At 47.0% G+C, this 18,758-nt stretch overlaps 1 protein-coding gene and 1 pseudogene across 1 annotated transcript in view; one reads left to right on the top strand and one right to left on the bottom strand.

Annotated features, from left to right (window-relative positions):
* PYGB (glycogen phosphorylase B) overlaps positions 1-18,758 on the top strand; it is a 194,698-nt gene that overhangs the window by 80,911 nt on the left and 95,029 nt on the right. The window lies entirely within an intron of this gene.
* LOC134912301 (5S ribosomal RNA) lies at positions 9,069-9,187 on the bottom strand (annotated as a pseudogene).

Genomic DNA, 18,758 nt, shown 5'->3' with positions numbered 1-18,758 from the left:
AAGAAACTTCCAAGGACTATGGTCAAGTCAGGAGACTTCCCTACACATAAATATTCTGGAACTGAGGGCCATTTACAATGCCCTAAGTCAGGCAAGACCCCTGCTTCAAAACCAGCCGGTACTGATCCAGTCAGACAACATCACGGCAGTCGCCCATGTAAACCGACAGGGCGGCACAAGAAGCAGGATGGCGATGGCAGAAGCCACAAGGATTCTCTGATGGGCGGAAAATCACGTGTTAGCACTGTCAGCAGTGTTCATTCCGGGAGTGGACAACTGGGAAGCAGACTTCCTCAGCAGGCACGACCTCCACCCGGGAGAGTGGGGACTTCATCCAGAAGTCTTCCAGCTGATTGTAAACCGTTGGGAACGGCCACAGGTGGACATGATGGCGTCCCGCCTAAACAAAAAGCTAGAAAGATATTGCGCCATGTCGAGAGACCCTCAGGCAATAGCTGTGGACGCTCTAGTGACACCGTGGTTGTTCCAGTCGGTTTATGTGTTCCCTCCTCTTCCTCTCATACCCAAGGTACTGAGGATAATAAGAAAAAGAGGAGTAAGAACTATACTCATTGTTCCGGATTGGCCAAGAAGAGCTTGGTACCCGGAACTTCAAGAAATTATCTCAGAGGACCCATGGCCTCTGCCGCTCAGACAGGACCTGCTGCAGCAGGGGCCCTGTCTGTTCCAAGACTTACCGCGGCTGCGTTTGACGGCATGGCGGTTGAACGCCGGATCCTGAAGGAAAAGGGCATTCCGGAGGAAGTCATCCCTACGCTGATTAAAGCTAGGAAAGAAGTGACCGCAAACCATTATCACCGCATATGGCGAAAATATGTTGCGTGGTGTGAGGCCAGGAAGGCCCCAACGGAGGAATTTCAGCTGGGCCGTTTTCTGCACTTCCTACAGTCAGGGGTGACTATGGGCCTAAAATTGGGTTCCATTAAGGTCCAGATTTCGGCTCTATCGATTTTCTTCCAGAAAGAACTGGCTTCCCTACCTGAAGTTCAGACATTTGTTAAGGGAGTGCTGCATATTCAGCCCCCTTTTGTGCCTCCAGTGGCACCTTGGGATCTCAACGTGGTGTTGGATTTCCTAAAGTCACATTGGTTTGAGCCACTTAAAACCGTGGAATTAAAATATCTCACGTGGAAAGTGGTCATGCTGTTGGCCTTGGCTTGGGCCAGGCGTGTGTCAGAATTGGCGGCTTTGTCATGTAAAAGCCCTTATCTGATTTTCCATATGGATAGGGCAGAATTGAGGACTCGTCCCCAGTTTCTCCCTAAGGTGGTATCAGCCTTTCATTTGAACCAACCTATTGTGGTGCCTGCGGCTACTAAAGACTTGGAGGATTCCAAGTTGTTGGACGTAGTCAGGGCCCTGAAAATTTATGTTTCCAGGACAGCTGGTGTCAGGAAAACTGACTCGCTATTTATCCTGTATGCACCCAACAAGCTGGGTGCTCCTGCTTCAAAGCAGACTATTGCTCGCTGGATCTGTAGTACGATTCAGCTTGCACATTCTGCGGCTGGACTGCCGCATCCTAGATCAGTGAAAGCCCATTCCACGAGGAAGGTGGGCTCTTCTTGGGCGGCTGCCCGAGGGGTCTCGGCTTTACAACTTTGCCGAGCAGCTACTTGGTCGGGGTCAAACACATTTGCTAAATTCTACAAGTTTGATACCCTGGCTGAGGAGGACCTAGAGTTTGCTCATTCGGTGCTGCAGAGTCATCCGCACTCTCCCGCCCGTTTGGGAGCTTTGGTATAATCCCCATGGTCCTTACGGAGTCCCAGCATCCACTTAGGACGTCAGAGAAAATAAGATTTTACTCACCGGTAAATCTATTTCTCGTAGTCCGTAGTGGATGCTGGGCGCCCATCCCAAGTGCGGATTGTCTGCAATACTTGTATATAGTTATTGTTTAACTAAAGGGTTATTGTTGAGCCATCTGTTGAGAGGCTCAGTTATATTTCATACTGTTAACTGGGTATAGTATCACGAGTTATACGGTGTGATTGGTGTGGCTGGTATGAGTCTTACCCGGGATTCAAAATCCTTCCTTATTGTGTCAGCTCTTCCGGGCACAGTATCCTAACTGAGGTCTGGAGGAGGGTCATAGAGGGAGGAGCCAGTGCACACCAGGTAGTCCTAAAGCTTTCTTTAGTTGTGCCCAGTCTCCTGCGGAGCCGCTATTCCCCATGGTCCTTACGGAGTCCCAGCATCCACTACGGACTACGAGAAATAGATTTACCCTTGAGTAAAATCTTATTACAGGTTGAGTATCCCTTATCCAAAATGCTTGGGACCAGAGGTATTTTGGATATGGGATTTTTCCGTATTTTGGAATAATTGCATACCACAATGAGATATCATGGCAATGGGACCTAAATCTAAGCACAGAATGCATTTATGTTTCATATACACCTTATACACACAGCCTGAAGGTAATTTTAGCCAATATTTTTTATAACTTTGTGCATTAAACAAATTGTGTCTACATTCACACAATTCATTTATGTTTCATATACACCTTATATACACAGTCTGAAGGTCATTTAATACAATATTTTTAATAACTGTGTGTATTAAACAAAGTTTGTGTACATTGAGCCATCAAAAAACAAAAGTTTCACTATCTCACTCTCGCTCAAAAAAGTCTGTATTTCGGAATATTCCGTATTTCGGATATTTGGATATGGGATACTCAACCTGTATTGAAGACCTATTAACACCATGCCATACTCCTTTCTTGTCTTACAGAGATCAGGGTGATTTAGAGGTAGTTAACTCTTGGTTTGCAGTAACAGGGTAGGAACCCCTGGGTCTCCCTCTCACTATAGTGTAGTGCAGAGGTTCTCAAAATGCGGTCCTCAAGGCACCCCAGGTTTTAAATGTATCCATGCTTGGCCACAGGTGACTTAATTAGCAGCTTAGTCAATTTCATTCAATCTTCTGTGATAAGCCATGGACATACCTTATGCCTGGACTGTTGGGGTGCCTTGAGGCCCGCATTTGAGAACCTGTTGTGTAGTGTGTGGATTATAAGTCTACTGTAGGAAACCACTGATATATAATCACAAAACATTGCCTCCAGTGTCCCTATGTTTAGTAATGTCTTGTTGCAGTCTGTTGTGTTTAGTTCGTCTTTGTTATGATATTTTCGTGCCTGGAAGGAAATCACTTTCTGCTGCCAAGTTTCTGGTTCCCTTAGCTGTGACTAGATTTTCAAGCACGAGGACAAGAAGTTGGTTATTGTTTTGCTATATCTTTCCAACTAACCGGTCTCCAGTGTTTATAGTAAGGAACCTGGCAGCTGTAACCCTTCCATTACAACTGAAATGGTAAAGGCCAGCTTATTACTTTACTAACAACCTCACCATAAGTAATAATGAAAGAGTACATAGGAATGGAATTATAAGAGAAGAAGGAATAAAAAAGGAAAATCTCTTTCATTCTCTCGTAAAGCAAGACTTTTGAAAATGCTAAACGGTATTTGCACATAAGAAGCCATTTTATCTCCCATATCTCCAGACAGTAATTGCTTTGTTCTATATGAATGCTCAAAATAGCTATACACCTATCCTTTCTGCGCCATATGTCACCAGACATCGGGCACAATTCCCGTGCTGTGCACTTTTTCCTCAGTTTTGTGCTCTATGCTAGGTAGGATGAGTATAGTCATAGATAAACTATGATGATTCATTGTCCACGTCATTTGTATCAGATCTGTCTTTCTCTGATGTCCTAGTGGATGCTGGGGACTCCGTAAGGACCATGGGGAACAGCGGCTCCGCAGGAGACTGGGCACAAATAGAAAGCTTTAGGACTACCTGGTGTGCACTGGCTCCTCCCCCTATGACCCTCCTCCAAGCCTCAGTTAGATTTTTGTGCCCGACCGAGCTGGGTGCAATCTAGGGGGCTCTCCTGAGCTTCTTAGAAGAAAGTTAGTTTTAGGTTTTTTATTTTCAGTGAGACCTGCTGGCAACAGGCTCACTGCATCGAGGGACTAAGGGGAGAAGAAGCGAACCTGCCTGCTTGCAGCCAGCTTGGGCTTCTTAGGCTACTGGACACCATTAGCTCCAGAGGGATCGAACACAGGCCCAGCCTCGGAGTCCGGTCCCAGAGCCGCGCCGCCGGCCCCCTTACAGAGCCAGAAGCAAGAAGAGGTCCGGAAAATCGGCGGCAGAAGACATCAGTCTTCATCAAGGTAGCGCACAGCACTGCAGCTGTGCGCCATTGCTCCTCATGCACACCTCACACTGCGGTCACTGATGGGTGCAGGGCGCTGGGGGGGGGGGCGCCCTGAGCAGCAATATTAACACCTTGGCTGGCAAAAATACATCACATATAACCCCCAGGGCTATATGGATGTACATTAACCCCTGCCAGATTTTACAAAAAAGCGGGAGAAAAGTCCGCCGAAAAGGGGGCGGAGCTATCTCTCTCAGCACACTGGCGCCATTTTCCCTCACAGCTCCGCTGGAAGGACGTCTCCCTGACTCTCCCCTGCAGTCCTGCACTACAGAAAAGGGTAAAAAAGAGAGGGGGGGCACTATTTAGGCGCAGTATTACATATAACAGCAGCTATAAGGGAAAACACTCTATATAGTGATATCCCTGTGTATATATAGCGCTCTGGTGTGTGCTGGCATACTCTCCCTCTGTCTCCCCAAAGGGCTAGTGGGGTCCTGTCCTCTTTCAGAGCATTCCCGGTGTGTGTGCTGTGTGTCGGTACGGCTGTGTCGACATGTATGAAGAGGAAAATGATGTGGAGGCGGAGCAATTGCCTGTAGTGGAGATGTCACCCCCTAGGGAGTCGACACCTGAGTGGATGGGCTTATGGAAGGAATTACGTGAAAGTGTTAACTCTTTACATAAGAAGTTTGATGACATGGGACAGCCGGCTTCTCAGCTTGTGCCTGTCCAGGCGTCTCAAAGGCCATCAGGGGCTCTAAAACGCCCGCTACCTCAGATGGCAGATACAGACGTCGACACGGATACTGACTCCAGTGTCGACGACGAGGAGACAAATGTAACTTCCAGTAGGGCCACACGTTACATGATTGAGGCAATGAAAAATGTTTTACACATTTCTGATAATACCACAGGTACCACTAAAAAGGGTATTATGTTTGGTGAGAAAAAACTACCTGTAGTTTTTCCTGCATCTGAGGAATTAAATGAAGTGTGTGATGAAGCGTGGGTTTCCCCCGATAAAAAACTGATAATTCCTAAGAGGTTATTGGCAGTGTACCCTTTCCCGCCAGAGGATAGGGCACGTTGGGAAACACCCCCTAGGGTGGATAAAGCACTCACACGCTTGTCCAAACAGGTGGCACTTCCGTCTCCGGATACGGCCACCCTTAAGGAACCTGCTGACAGAAAGCAGGAGACTATACTAAAGTGTATATACACACACACTGGTGTTATACTGCGACCAGCGATCGCCTCAGCCTGGATGTGCAGTGCTGGGGGGGCTTGGTCAGACTCCCTGACAGAAAATATTGATACCCTGGATAGGGACAGTATATTACTGACTGTAGAGCATTTAAAAGATGCATTTTTATACATGCGTGATGCACAGAGGGATATTTGCCGGCTGGCATCAAGAATAAGTGCTATGTCCATTTCCGCCAGGAGAGGGTTATGGACTCGGCAGTGGTCAGGTGATGCCGATTCTAAAAGGCATATGGAAGTATTGCCTTATAAAGGGGAGGAGTTATTTGGGGTAGGTCTGTCGGACCTGGTTTCCACGGCAACTGCTGGGAAATCCACGTTTTTACCCCAGGTCGCCTCTCAGCAAAAGAAGACATCGTATTATCAGGCGCAGTCCTTTCGGCCCCATAAGGGCAAGCGGGCAAAAGGCTCCTCTTTTCTGCCCCGTGGCAAAGGGAGAGGAAAAAGGCTGCAGCAAACAGCCAGTTCCCAGGTACAGAAGTCCTCCCCCGCTTCCGCCAAGTCCTCAGCATGACGCTGGGGCTCTACAGGTGGACTCAGGTACGGTGGGGGCCCGTCTCAAGAATTTCAGCGCACAGTGGGCTCGCTCACAAGTAGATCCCTGGATCCTTCAGGTAGTATCTCAGGGGTACAAATTGGAATTCGAGACGTCTCCCCCTCGCCGTTTCCTAAAGTCTGCCTTACCGACAACTCCCTCCGACAGGGAGGCGGTATTAGAAGCTATTCACAAGCTGTATTCCCAGCAGGTGATAACCAAGGTACCCCTCCTGCAACAAGGAAAGGGGTATTATTCCACAATGTTTGTGGTACCGAAGCCGGACGGCTCGGTGAGACCCATTTTAAATCTAAAGTCATTGAACACTTACATAAAGAAGTTCAAATTCAAGATGGAGTCACTCAGAGCGGTTATCTCGAGCCTGGAGGAAGGGGATTATATGGTGTCACTGGACATCAAGGATGCTTACCTGCATGTCCCAATTTACCCTTCTCACCAAGGGTACCTCAGGTTTGTGGTACAGAACTGCCACTATCAGTTCCAAACGCTGCCGTTTGGATTGTCCACGGCACCGCGGGTCTTTACCAAGGTAATGGCCGAAATGATGATACTCCTTCGAAGGAAGGGAGTTTTAATTATCCCGTACTTGGACGATCTCCTGATAAGGGCGAGATCCAGGGAACAGTTGGTAGTCGGGGTAGCACTATCTCAAGAAGTGTTACGACAGCACGGTTGGATTCTCAATATTCCAAAATCGCAGCTGATCCCGACGACACGTTTTCTGTTCCTAGGGATGATTCTGGACACAGTCCAGAAAAAGGTATTTCTCCCGGAGGAGAAAGCCAGGGAGTTATCCGATCTAGTCAGAAACCTCCTAAAACCAGGTCAAGTATCGGTGCTTCAATGCACAAGGGTCCTGGGAAAAATGGTGGCTTCTTACGAAGCAATTCCATTCGGCAGATTCCACGCAAGAACTTTCCAGTGGGACCTGCTGGACAAATGGTCCGGATCGCATCTTCAGATGCATCAGCGGATAACCCTGTCACCAAGGACAAGGGTGTCTCTCCTGTGGTGGTTGCAGAGTGCTCATCTGTTAGAGGGCCGCAGATTCGGCATTCAGGACTGGGTCCTGGTGACGACGGATGCCAGCCTTCGAGGCTGGGGAGCAGTCACACAGGGAAGAAATTTCCAGGGATTGTGGTCAAACCTGGAGACCTCACTTCACATAAATATCCTGGAGCTAAGGGCCATTTACAATGCCCTAAGCCAAGCGAGACCTCTGCTTCAGGACCAGCCGGTGTTGATCCAGTCGGACAACATCACGGCGGTCGCCCACGTAAACAGACAGGGCGGCACAAGAAGCAGGAGGGCGATGGCAGAAGCTGCAAGGATTCTCCGATGGGCGGAAAATCATGTGATAGCACTGTCAGCAGTGTTTATTCCGGGAGTGGACAACTGGGAAGCAGACTTCCTCAGCAGACACGACCTCCACCCGGGAGAGTGGGGACTTCACCCGGAAGTCTTCCACATGATTATAAGCCGTTGGGAAAAACCAAAGGTGGACATGATGGCGTCCCGCCTCAACAAAAAACTAAAAAGTTATTGCGCCAGGTCAAGGGACCCTCAGGCGATAGCTGTGGACGCTCTGGTAACGCCGTGGGTGTACCACTCGGTTTATGTGTTCCCTCCTCTGCCTCTCATACCCAAGGTACTGAGAATTATAAGACGGAGAGGAGTAAGAACTATTCTCGTGGCTCCGGATTGGCCAAGAAGGACTTGGTACCCGGAACTTCAAGAGATGCTCACAGAGGACCCGTGGCCTCTACCTCTAAGAAGGGACCTGCTCCAGCAGGGACCCTGTCTGTTCCAAGACTTACCGTGGCTGCGTTTGATGGCATGGCGGTTGAACGCCGGATCCTGAAGGAAAAAGGCATTCCAGAGGAAGTCATCCCTACTTTGATAAAAGCCAGAAAGGATGTAACCGCAAAGCATTATCACCGCATTTGGCGAAAATATGTTGCGTGGTGTGAGGCCAGGAAGGCCCCAACGGAGGAATTTCAACTTGGTCGATTCCTGCATTTCCTGCAAACAGGAGTGTCTATGGGCCTCAAATTGGGATCCATTAAGGTTCAGATTTCGGCCCTGTCGATTTTCTTCCAGAAAGAACTGGCTTCAGTTCCTGAAGTTCAGACGTTTGTCAAGGGAGTGCTGCATATACAGCCTCCTTTTGTGCCTCCAGTGGCACCTTGGGATCTCAATGTAGTTTTGGGGTTCCTAAAATCACATTGGTTTGAACCACTTAAATCGGTGGATTTAAAATATCTCACGTGGAAAGTGGTCATGCTGTTGGCCCTGGCTTCGGCCAGGCGCGTGTCGGAATTGGCGCCTTTATCCTGTAAAAGCCCTTATCTGATTTTCCATTCGGACAGGGCGGAATTGAGGACTCGTCCTCAGTTTCTCCCTAAGGTGGTTTCAGCATTTCACCTGAACCAGCCTATTGTGGTGCCTGCGGCTACGAAAGACTTGGAGGACTCCAAGTTGCTGGACGTTGTCAGGGCCCTGAAAATATATGTTTCCAGGACGGCTGGAGTCAGAAAATCTGACTCGCTGTTTATCCTGTACGCACCCAACAAGCTGGGTGCTCCTGCTTCTAAGCAGACTATTGCTCGCTGGATTTGTAGTACAATTCAGCTTGCGCATTCTGTGGCAGGCAACAAAAGGGAGAGAAGAAGACTCTTTTGTGGGTGCACTCTTTATATGTTTCGAAGTCTCAAAAGAAACAAAAAATTGTAAATAAATTTTAAATATAACTTTTATTAACAACAATTGATAAAATAGTAGAGTTTACTGTCAAAAATTGAAGGTGGGGGTAGGGGGAAGGGTAGGGGGGGGGGTTTGGAAAAGAGGGGAACACAGAACGAATTTAATTACAGTGTAAATACTGAATATTGTTCTGAAATGCCTGGGTGCGATAATAACAGCTGGAGGCCCTGAAAGATGAGGCGTTTTTATTCTCTCGTGAGTGATGGTGAGAAGACAGATGGGATGGGTAAAGATGGAATGAGCAAGATGAATCTGCTGTCAGTGTTAGACGCTGAGCAAAACCGTCCAGGAATTTCTACTAAACTGAGTATTCCTCGAGAGTCTCCCACTCGAGTACTGACCCAGCCCTACACTGCTTAGCTTCCAAGATCGGAAGGATTCGGGCGTTACCAGTGTGGTATGATAGTAGAAGAAATATTTGATATCGAGGGCTCGAGAATCACTGATGAGAGTTCACGAAAATGGAGAAATGTAGAAAGGAAAGAGAGTGGGTAGAAGAGGAAAATAGGGGATCTGCTGCCACCGTTAGACCGGGATAATTACCCCTGAATCAGTGGTGAGAGTCCTGAAGATAGTAAAGTGAGGAAAAGGAGAAAAGAAACGATGCTGATATGTAAAAATTTGAGAATGGTTGATAGTCAATAGGCTGCTTGATTGCAGCATGCTGATAGTACCGATAATAGGGGTACTTGGTGTGATAAAGAGCAATTTGTACACAATTAGCAGACAATTAAATTAATTAGAACCATGCATCACCATCAATTTGATGCTATTAAATTATTGCACATTGTACCAAAGTGGTATCAGGTAGAAAGAAAAGGAAAAAATGAATAACAGTTAATTATTTATGTTCCGCTGTATACAGAGCTGCAGAAATACTATATAATATGATTGCAGGATGCTGATAGTACTTATGATAAAGGTACTCGGTGTGATAGGGAGCAATTTGTACACAATTAGCAGACAATTAAGTTGATTGGAACCATGCATCACCATCAATTTGATGCTATCAGATTGTTACACATTGTACCAAAATGGTATCAGGTGGAAAGAGAAGGAGATAATGATCAACAGTTAATTATTTATGTTCCGCTGTATACAGAGCTGCAGAAATACTATATAATATCAAGATACGCAGTATAGAGGATGATGATAGGTTGCTCAGCCGAAGGATTATGTCAATTTAATGACTAAACATGAAGATTTAACAGTATCCTATAAGGTATTATGCCGCTAAGTGCCGACTGCCTGTAAAGCGGGTACTTACAAAAAACAGCTTTAATGAATGCTATTATAAAATATGCATCAGAAGATGAATACCAATAAATATGCAAAAAATGCTGCGATTGAGCAGATATTACCCGGAATTGTAGGGGGCGATCGGTCACTAATATGGGCAGAATGCTGTATGAGTACGGAATGTCCGTGTCAAAGTCCAGGCATGTTGAAGATGCAGGATACACTGGTTCTCAGGGGCTGAGCAGTTCGTTATGGCCACTCCGCCGATCAATGTACCTGATGTATTGTGGAGACGTGGTCAGGTTAGCTGAGGAGAGGAGAGACGCAATGTTCATGGTCCCATCGCGGCAGTGTATGGCGGCGGCAGGTTGATGCAGCGGCTGCTGGAGAAAGAGCGGCTCGTGGTTCAGGCTGTCCGAAATCGGCTGTCACACCCAGGCAGTGGGGATATGGAACGGAAAACTAGTTTCACCCGTTCACCGGGCTTGATCACTTCCTGTTCCCGGAGGGGATAGTGCGGGCTTTATCTTGCAAGGGAGCTGGTCACTGTCCAATCAAAAGGGAGGCGTGTCCTGTGTTTGTAAATTGCTGCACAGGTGGAACGGCTGTTCTGTTTTGTATTGGTTCCCTGTTAAGCTTGCAATTAGTGGCCCATTGCACAAAAGGAAAAAACAGAGAATATGTATGAGAAATATACACGGTAATTGGGTGTAAAATGAGCATCTTATTTATTATATAAATGGACATATTAAAAAAATGAAATAGAGAAAATAGAAAAAAAAAAAAAAAAGAGATAAAAAATGAAAAATACAAGCTTTCATAAATTGTTCAGAATTTTATGATAAGAATGAATTGAATTTACAATAAATATAAAATATAAATAAGAAATGATAGTTGCATGAAAAATAGGTTTGGACAGCATATCTTGTCTTGAGTTATAATATAACGTTGGAAACATTGCAGGAGGATATTCATAAATTATTAAGTATATTAGTATTGTATTGGGGTTAATGAATTTATAATAAATATGTAATATAAATAAGAAATGATAATTGCATGAAAAATAGGTTTGGACAGCATATCTTGTCTTGAGTTATAACGTTGGAAACAATGCAGGAGGATATTCATAAATTATTAAGTAAATTAGTATTGTATTGGGATTAATGGTGCAAGTGACGTGAATGGAGGTGGTGGGAATGATTGTGAAAAAGGATGATGTGGAATGGGATGGGGGGTGAGGTGGAAAGGGATAAGGGAGATAGAGAGGGGGGGGGGGAAAGGAGGGGGAAAGGGACGGTGGGGGGGGGGAGGGGGGGGTGGATTTTGGTTTATGGTGTGGTGGGAATGTGTGTATGGTGTCACCGGTGATGATCCTGTGTGGGCGAAAATTATTGTGATATGGTGTGGTGAGATGGGGAAGGGGTGTGGGGACAAATGTATGGGATGGGAGTGGGTTAGCACTGGGAGTGCTGTGTGGAAACGTGTTAGTTGGTTGTGATAAATGTCAGAATTTGCTAGGTCTCTGTTGTGGGTCGGATGTGAGGTGCATGTGAATGAACTACGGATGTGGGAAGTGAAGGGGTGGTGCTGAGTGTGTGGTGGAGGTGGGCGTGAATGCTAATGAGAGAAGGGTGAGTGTGATGTGTATGAAATAAATAGGGGTGTACTGGGTGTGGGTGTACTGAGGGGTGTAAGGGAAGGAATAAATTAGATGCTATATATAAAGTTGGTTACAGAAATGCACTGTAATTGATGTATTCATTCAAACCCAATGGTTTGAGACAACCTAACCTGAAGGTCCATTCACTTTCCTTCTTAATAAGTTCTTTGCTTAAGTCACCACCGCGTACGCCTAGATGGACCCTATCTAGGCCAAAGGCGCGCATCTCACATGGTGAGTCATGATGTGCAGCATGGTAGTGTCTGGCTACTGATGTTAGTTTTTTGCCTTTCTGAAGATCTGACGATGAGTTGCGAATGGAACCCATATGTTCCAAAATCCTAGTTTTGAATTTTCTAGTCGTCATGCCTACATATCGTTGATTGCAAGGACAGGTTAGACAATAGACTACTCCTTGTGTGTCACAATTGAAGAAGTGTTGTATGGAAATATCCTTGCCATGTCTGTCCTTGACACAGTCAGTTATCTGTATCTGTGGGCAGGCCTTACATTGCCCACATGGAAAGGATCCCTTAGGGAGTTTGGATTTGGTCATTTCACGTGAGAAATGGCTCTGAACCAGCGTATCTTTAATGTTCTTGGATCTCCTCCAACTGATTTGTAAAGTGGGATCCAATAAAGGTGATACACAGCCAAAATCTGTAAAAGCCCACTCCAGAAGGAAGGTGGGTTCATCTTGGGCGGCTGCCCGAGGGGTCTCGGCTTTACAACTTTGCCGAGCTGCTACTTGGTCAGGGTCAAATACTTCTGTAAAATTTTACAAATTTGACACTCTGGCTGAGGAGGACCTTGAGTTTTCTCATTCGGTGCTGCAGAGTCATCCGCACTCTCCCGCCCGTTTGGGAGCTTTGGTATAATCCCCATGGTCCTTACGGAGTCCCCAGCATCCACTAGGACGTCAGAGAAAATAAGAATTTACTTACCGATAATTCTATTTCTCGTAGTCCGTAGTGGATGCTGGGCGCCCATCCCAAGTGCGGATTGTCTGCAATACTTGTACATAGTTATTGTTAACTAATCGGGTTCTTGTTGTGAGCCATCTATTCAGAGGCTCCTCTGTTATCATGCTGTTAACTGGGTTTCATATCACAAGTTGTACGGTGTGATTGGTGTGGCTGGTATGAGTCTTACCCGGGATTCAAAAATCCTTCCTTATTGTGTCAGCTCTTCCGGGCACAGTATCCTAACTGAGGCTTGGAGGAGGGTCATAGGGGGAGGAGCCAGTGCACACCAGGTAGTCCTAAAGCTTTCTATTTGTGCCCAGTCTCCTGCGGAGCCGCTGTTCCCCATGGTCCTTACGGAGTCCCCAGCATCCACTACGGACTATGAGAAATAGAATTATCGGTAAGTAAATTCTTATTTTCTCATACGTCCTAGAGGATGCTGGGGATGCTTCAAGAACCATGGGGTATAGACGGGGTCCGCAGGAGACATGGGCACTTTAAGACTTTAAAAGGGGTGTGAACTGGCTCCTTCCTCTATGCCCCTCCTCCAGACTCCAGTTAGATTCTGTGCCCAGGGAGACTGGTCACAAACAGGGGAGCTCTACTGAGTTTCTCTGAAAAAAAGACTTATGTTAGGTTTTTTATGTTCAGGGAGCTCTGCTGGCAACAGGCTCCCTGCTTCGAGGGACTGAGGGGAGAGAAGCAGACCTACTTCTGTGAGTTCAAAGGCTCTGCTTCTTAGGCTACTGGACACCATTAGCTCCAGAGGGTTCGATCACTTGGTACACCTAGCTGCTTGTTCCCGGAGCCGTGCAGTAACCCCCCCTTGCAGAGCCAGAAAAAAGAAGCCGGGTGAGTAAAAGAAGAAAGGTACTGCGCAGCGGTCGCGCTGCGCGCCATGCTCCCAAACACACAGCGGCACTGACAGGGTGCAGGGCGCAGGGGGGGAAGGGGGGCGCACTGGGCAGCATGGGGACCTGAAAGTAACTGGCAAAAGTTATATGAAAAGTGCCTAGGCACTCAATATAGACCCCCGCTAGTATAAAAATTTTAAAATGAGCGGGACTAAAGCGCGCCGGTGAGGGGGCGTGGCTTAGCCCCCACAGCTCTGACCAGCGCCATTTTCTCTTCACAGAAACTGCAGAGACGCTGGCCCTGACCTCCACACTGCTGTACAAGTAACAGGGTGCAAAACGGGAGGGGGGGCACAGTAGATTTGGTGCTATTGTCTTTATTATAATAGCGCTAACAGGTCTGAGGCATTGTATATAAAGTCTCAGTACCGGGATAGGCGCTGGGTTGTGAGCTGGCAAACTCCCTCTGGGTCTCTCTAACAGGCTTTGCTGTGGGTCTATCCCCTATAGCCCAGTGTGATTGTGGGTGTCGGTACGTGTGTGTCGACATGTCTGAGGCTGAGTGCTCTTCCTAGGAGGAAGCCAGAGTGGGGACAGAAAAAGCGGTGGGAGTGACCCTGTCGGCACCGCCGACTGCTGAGTGGGTAAATATGTTGAGTGTTTTGAATGCAAATGTGGCTCGGTTGACTAAGAGATTAGATAAATCTGAGTCTAAGAACCAGACATGGAGGAAATCCATGGAGGAGGCATTGTCACAAGTCACGGGGTCACAGAAACATGCATTTACCCAGATAGCAGATACAGATACCGACACGGACTCTGATTCCAGTGTCGACTATAGTGATGCCAGATTGATTCCTAAACTGGCTAAGAGCATTCAGTACATGATTGTGACAATAAAAGACGTATTACATATCACTGAGGACCCTGATGTTCCTGATACAAGGATCTGTATGTTTAAAGGAAAGAAACCTGAGGTAACGTTTCCTCCCTCTCATGAACTGAACGCTCTTTTTGAAAAGGCTTGGAAAAATCCTGACAAGAAGGTACAGGTTCCTAAAAGAATTCCAGTGGCATATCCGTTCCCCTCCGGGGACAGGGAAAAGTGGGAGTCAACCCCCACGGTGGACTCTGTCGCGTCTGTCCAAGAAGGTGGCGCTTCCGTCTCCTGACACGGCAGTCCTAAAGGATCCTGCGGATCGAAAGCAGGAACATACACTAAAATCCATTTATGTCATTACAGGTTCGCTAACTCAGGCCTGCCGTTGCTTTGGCATGGGTGAGTAGCACTATTGAAAAGTGGGCAGATAACTTGTCATCTGAGATAGATACCCTGGACAGGGATAACGTGCTTTTGACTTTGGGTCATATCAGAGACGCTGCAGCATATTTAAAGGAAGCTGCAAGGAATATTGGCCTTTTAGGATCAAGGGCCAATGCCATGGCAGTCTCGGCTAGGAGGGCATTGTGGATTCATCAATGGAATGCTGATGCTGACTCGAAGAAGGCTATGGAGTCTCTGCCGTTTAACGGTAGTGTCTTGTTTGGTGACGGCCTCACTGACCTGGTATCTACGGCTACCGCGGGTAAGTCGTCATTTTTACCTTATGTTCCTGCGCAACAAAAGAAAACGCCCCACTATCAGATGCAGTCCTTTCGGCCCAATAAATTCAAAAAAGGACGGGGATCCTCCTTCCTGGCTGCGAGAGGAAGAGGAAAGGGAAAAAGGTCACAGGTTGTAGCAAGTTCCCAAGAACAGAAGTCCTCTCCGGCTTCTACCAAATCCACCACATGACGCTGGGGCTCCTCTGATGGAGTCCGCACCAGTGGGGGCACGTCTCAAACTCTTCAGTCAGGTCATGGTTCGCTCGGATCTGGATCCTTGGATATTAGAAATAGTAGACCAAGGGTACAAATTAGAGTTTCAAGATGTGCCCCCTCACCGATTTTTTTCAAATCTGCCTTGCCAGCTTCTCTTCCGGAAAGAGAGGTTGTATGCGCTGCGATACTAAAGCTGTGTCAAAATCAAGTTATTGTCACGGTACCCCCCGTCACAACAGGGGAAGGGTTTTTATTCAAGTCTGTTCGTGGTACCGAAGCCGGATGGCTCAGTCAGACCGATTCTGAACCTAAAATCCCTCAATTTCTTTCTAACAAAATTCAAATTCAAGATGGAATCTCTCTGAGCAGTGATCTCCAGTCTGGAAGAGGGGGATTTTATGGTGTCGGTCGACATAAAGGATGCCTACTTACACGTCCCCATATATCCTTAACATCAGGCTTACCTGAGGTTTGCTGTTCAGGATTGTCATTACCAATTTCAGACGTTGCCGTTTGGTCTGTCCACGGCTCCGAGGATTTTTACCAAGGTAATGGCGGAGATGATGGTTCTCCTGCGCAAGCAGGGAGTCACAATTATCCCGTACTTGGACGATCTCCTCATAAAGGCGAGATCCAAGGAACAATTGCTGAAAAACGTTGCGCTATCTCTGACGATTCTGCAACAACAGGGTTGGCTCCTAAACTTGCCAAAATCCAGTTGGTTCCAACGACACGGCTGTCGTTCCTGGGTATGATTCTGGATACAGAATTAGAGAGTTTTTCTTCCAGTGGAAAATGCTCTAGAAATATAGAACATGGTAAAACAGATTCTGAAACCGGCAAGAGTGTCGATTCTTCAATGCACTCGGTTGCTGGGGAAGATGGTGGCGGCCTACGAGGCCATTCAGTATGGCAGGTTCCATGCCAGGGTGTTTCAGTGGGACCTGCTGGACGACAAGTGATCCTGGTCTCACCTGGACATGCACCGGAAAATATTCCTATCTTCCAGGACCAGGATCTCCGTTCTGTGGTGGCTGCAGAGTTCTCTCCTTCTGGAGGGACGCAGGTTCGGGATTCAGGATTGGATCCTGGTGACCACAGATGCAAATCTCTGAGGCTGGGGAGCAGTCACACAGGGGAGACATTTTCAGGGAAAATGGTCAAGCCAGGAAGCTTGTCTGCACATAAACATTCTGGAATTAAGGGCCATTTTACAACGGCATTCTGCAAGCGGAACATCTTCTTCGCGGTCTGCCCGTCTTGATTCAGTCAGACAACATAACAGGAGTGGCGTACATAAACCGCCAGGGCGGAACAAAGAGCAGAGTGGCAATGGCCGAGGCCACGAAGGTTATTCGCTGGGCGGAAAGACATGCAAGCGATCTGTCAAGCGGTCTTCATTCCAGGAATGGACAACTGGGAAGCAGACTTCCTCAGCAGACACGATCTCCATCCAGGAGAATGGGGTCTTCATCAAGAGGTCTTTGCAGAATTGACAAGTCGTTGGGGAATTCCTCAAATAGACATGATGGCGTTCCGCCCCAACAAGAAACTTCAGAGATATTGTTCCAGGTCAAGGGACCCCCAAGCGATAGCGGTGGACACCCTAGTGACACCGTGGGTGTTTCCGTCGGTATATGGGTTCCCTCCGCTTCCTCTCATTCCAAAGGTGATAAAGATGATAAGAAGAACAAGGGTTCAGGCGATACTCATTGTTCCAGATTGGCCAAGGAGGGCCTGGTATCCAGATCTTCAGGAATTGCTCATAGAGGATCCCTGGCCTCTTCCTCTACGGGAGGACCTGTTACAACAAGGACCGTGCGTGTATCAAGACTTACCGCGGCTACGTTTGATGGCATGGTGGTTGAACGCCAAATCCTAGCCCAGAAGGGTATTCCCAGTGAAGTCATTCCCACACTTCTTCAGGCTAGAAAAGAAGTAACGGCAAAGCATTACCACCGTATTTGGAGGAAATATGTGTCTTGGTGTGAATCCAAGAAGGCTCCTACGGAAGAATTTTAGCTGGGGCGTTCACTCCATTTTTTGCAAGCAGGTGTGGATGCGGGCCTTAAGTTGGGCTCTATTAAAGTACAAATTTCGGCCTTGTCAATCTTCTTTCAGAAAGAATTGGCCTCCCTTCCAGAAGTTCAGCCCTTCGTGAAAGGCGTGCTGCACATCCAACCTCCATTTATGCCCCCTGTGGCACCGTGGGATCTTAATGTGGTGTTGCAGTTCCTGCAATCTCATTGGTTTGAACCTTTACGTAAGGTTGAGTTAAAATTCATTACTTGGAAAGTAGTCATGTTGTTGGCCTTGGCATCCGCAAGGCGAGTATCTGAGTTGGCGGCTTTGTCTCACAAAAGCCCCTATTTGATTTTCCATGCTGATAGAGCGGAGTTGAGAACTCGTCAGCAATTTCTGCCAAAAGTGGTTTCATCATTTCACGTAAACCAGCCTATTGTGGTGCCAGTGGCTACTGATGCCTTGGCGGATTCGAAGTCTCTCGATGTGGTCAGAGCTTTGAAGATCTATGTCGCTAGAACGGCGCAGATTAGGAAAACAGAGGCTCTGTTTGTCCTGTGGGTTCCCAACAAGATTGGGGCTCCTGCATCCAAGCAGACTATTGCACTCTGGATCTGTAATGTCTACAGACTAAGAGAAAAGGATTTACCGGTAGGTATTAAAATCCTATTTTTTTTTTTACCCTGAATTGTGTACTTTTTCCTCCATTATGGTACGTTTTACTTCATTTGGGTCAATCCAATTACTTGCAAACGGTGTGAGTTGCCGTTGCTGGATCGTTTCAAAGCTGGCAATGGCATCCAGAACTCAAACCCCTGGCAGCCTGATTTCTGGCGGAATTCACTCAAAATTGCTTGCAGCCCTGTGGGACAGTGAGCACTTTTGTGTGAGTTCAGGGTGCCGTAAAGTGCGGCTGCGGCTGCTGCTGCGATGATTGTTTTGACCCCATAGTATATACATTGTCCTGTGTTTGACAAAATGAAGTCCCCTGTATATACAGTCTCCAGTGGAGGTATCCGTTAAATAAAGAACATTTTTGATAACCCAAAACCTCCCATCGAATGCATCCACCAGGCAGGAATACAACAAAGTGGTTAGCATTGGTCCTGGCTTTCCCAGAATGGCGGAGGTTTACCTTAAAGCATGCATGGCTTTGCTCAAACTGTATGGAATTTAGTGTTTTCTAATTGCAACTCATATACAGCAATTTGCATTTGAAACTTAGGGGGGACATGTACTAAGCAGTGATAAAAATGGAGAAATGAGCCAGTGGAGAAGTTGCCCTTGGTAACCAATCAGCTGCTCTGTATACTTTTCTAGTATGCAAATTATAAATGTTACATCAGTGCTGATTGGTTGTCATGGGCAACTACTCCATTGGCTCACTTCTCTACTTTTATCACTGCTTAGTACATGTCCCC

The sequence above is a fragment of the Pseudophryne corroboree genome, chromosome 4, assembly GCF_028390025.1.
Source record: "Pseudophryne corroboree isolate aPseCor3 chromosome 4, aPseCor3.hap2, whole genome shotgun sequence".
Classification (NCBI taxonomy): Eukaryota; Metazoa; Chordata; class Amphibia; order Anura; family Myobatrachidae; genus Pseudophryne; species Pseudophryne corroboree.
Note: the sequence above shows the minus strand (reverse complement) of the source record. Positions and strands in the feature narration are given on the sequence as shown.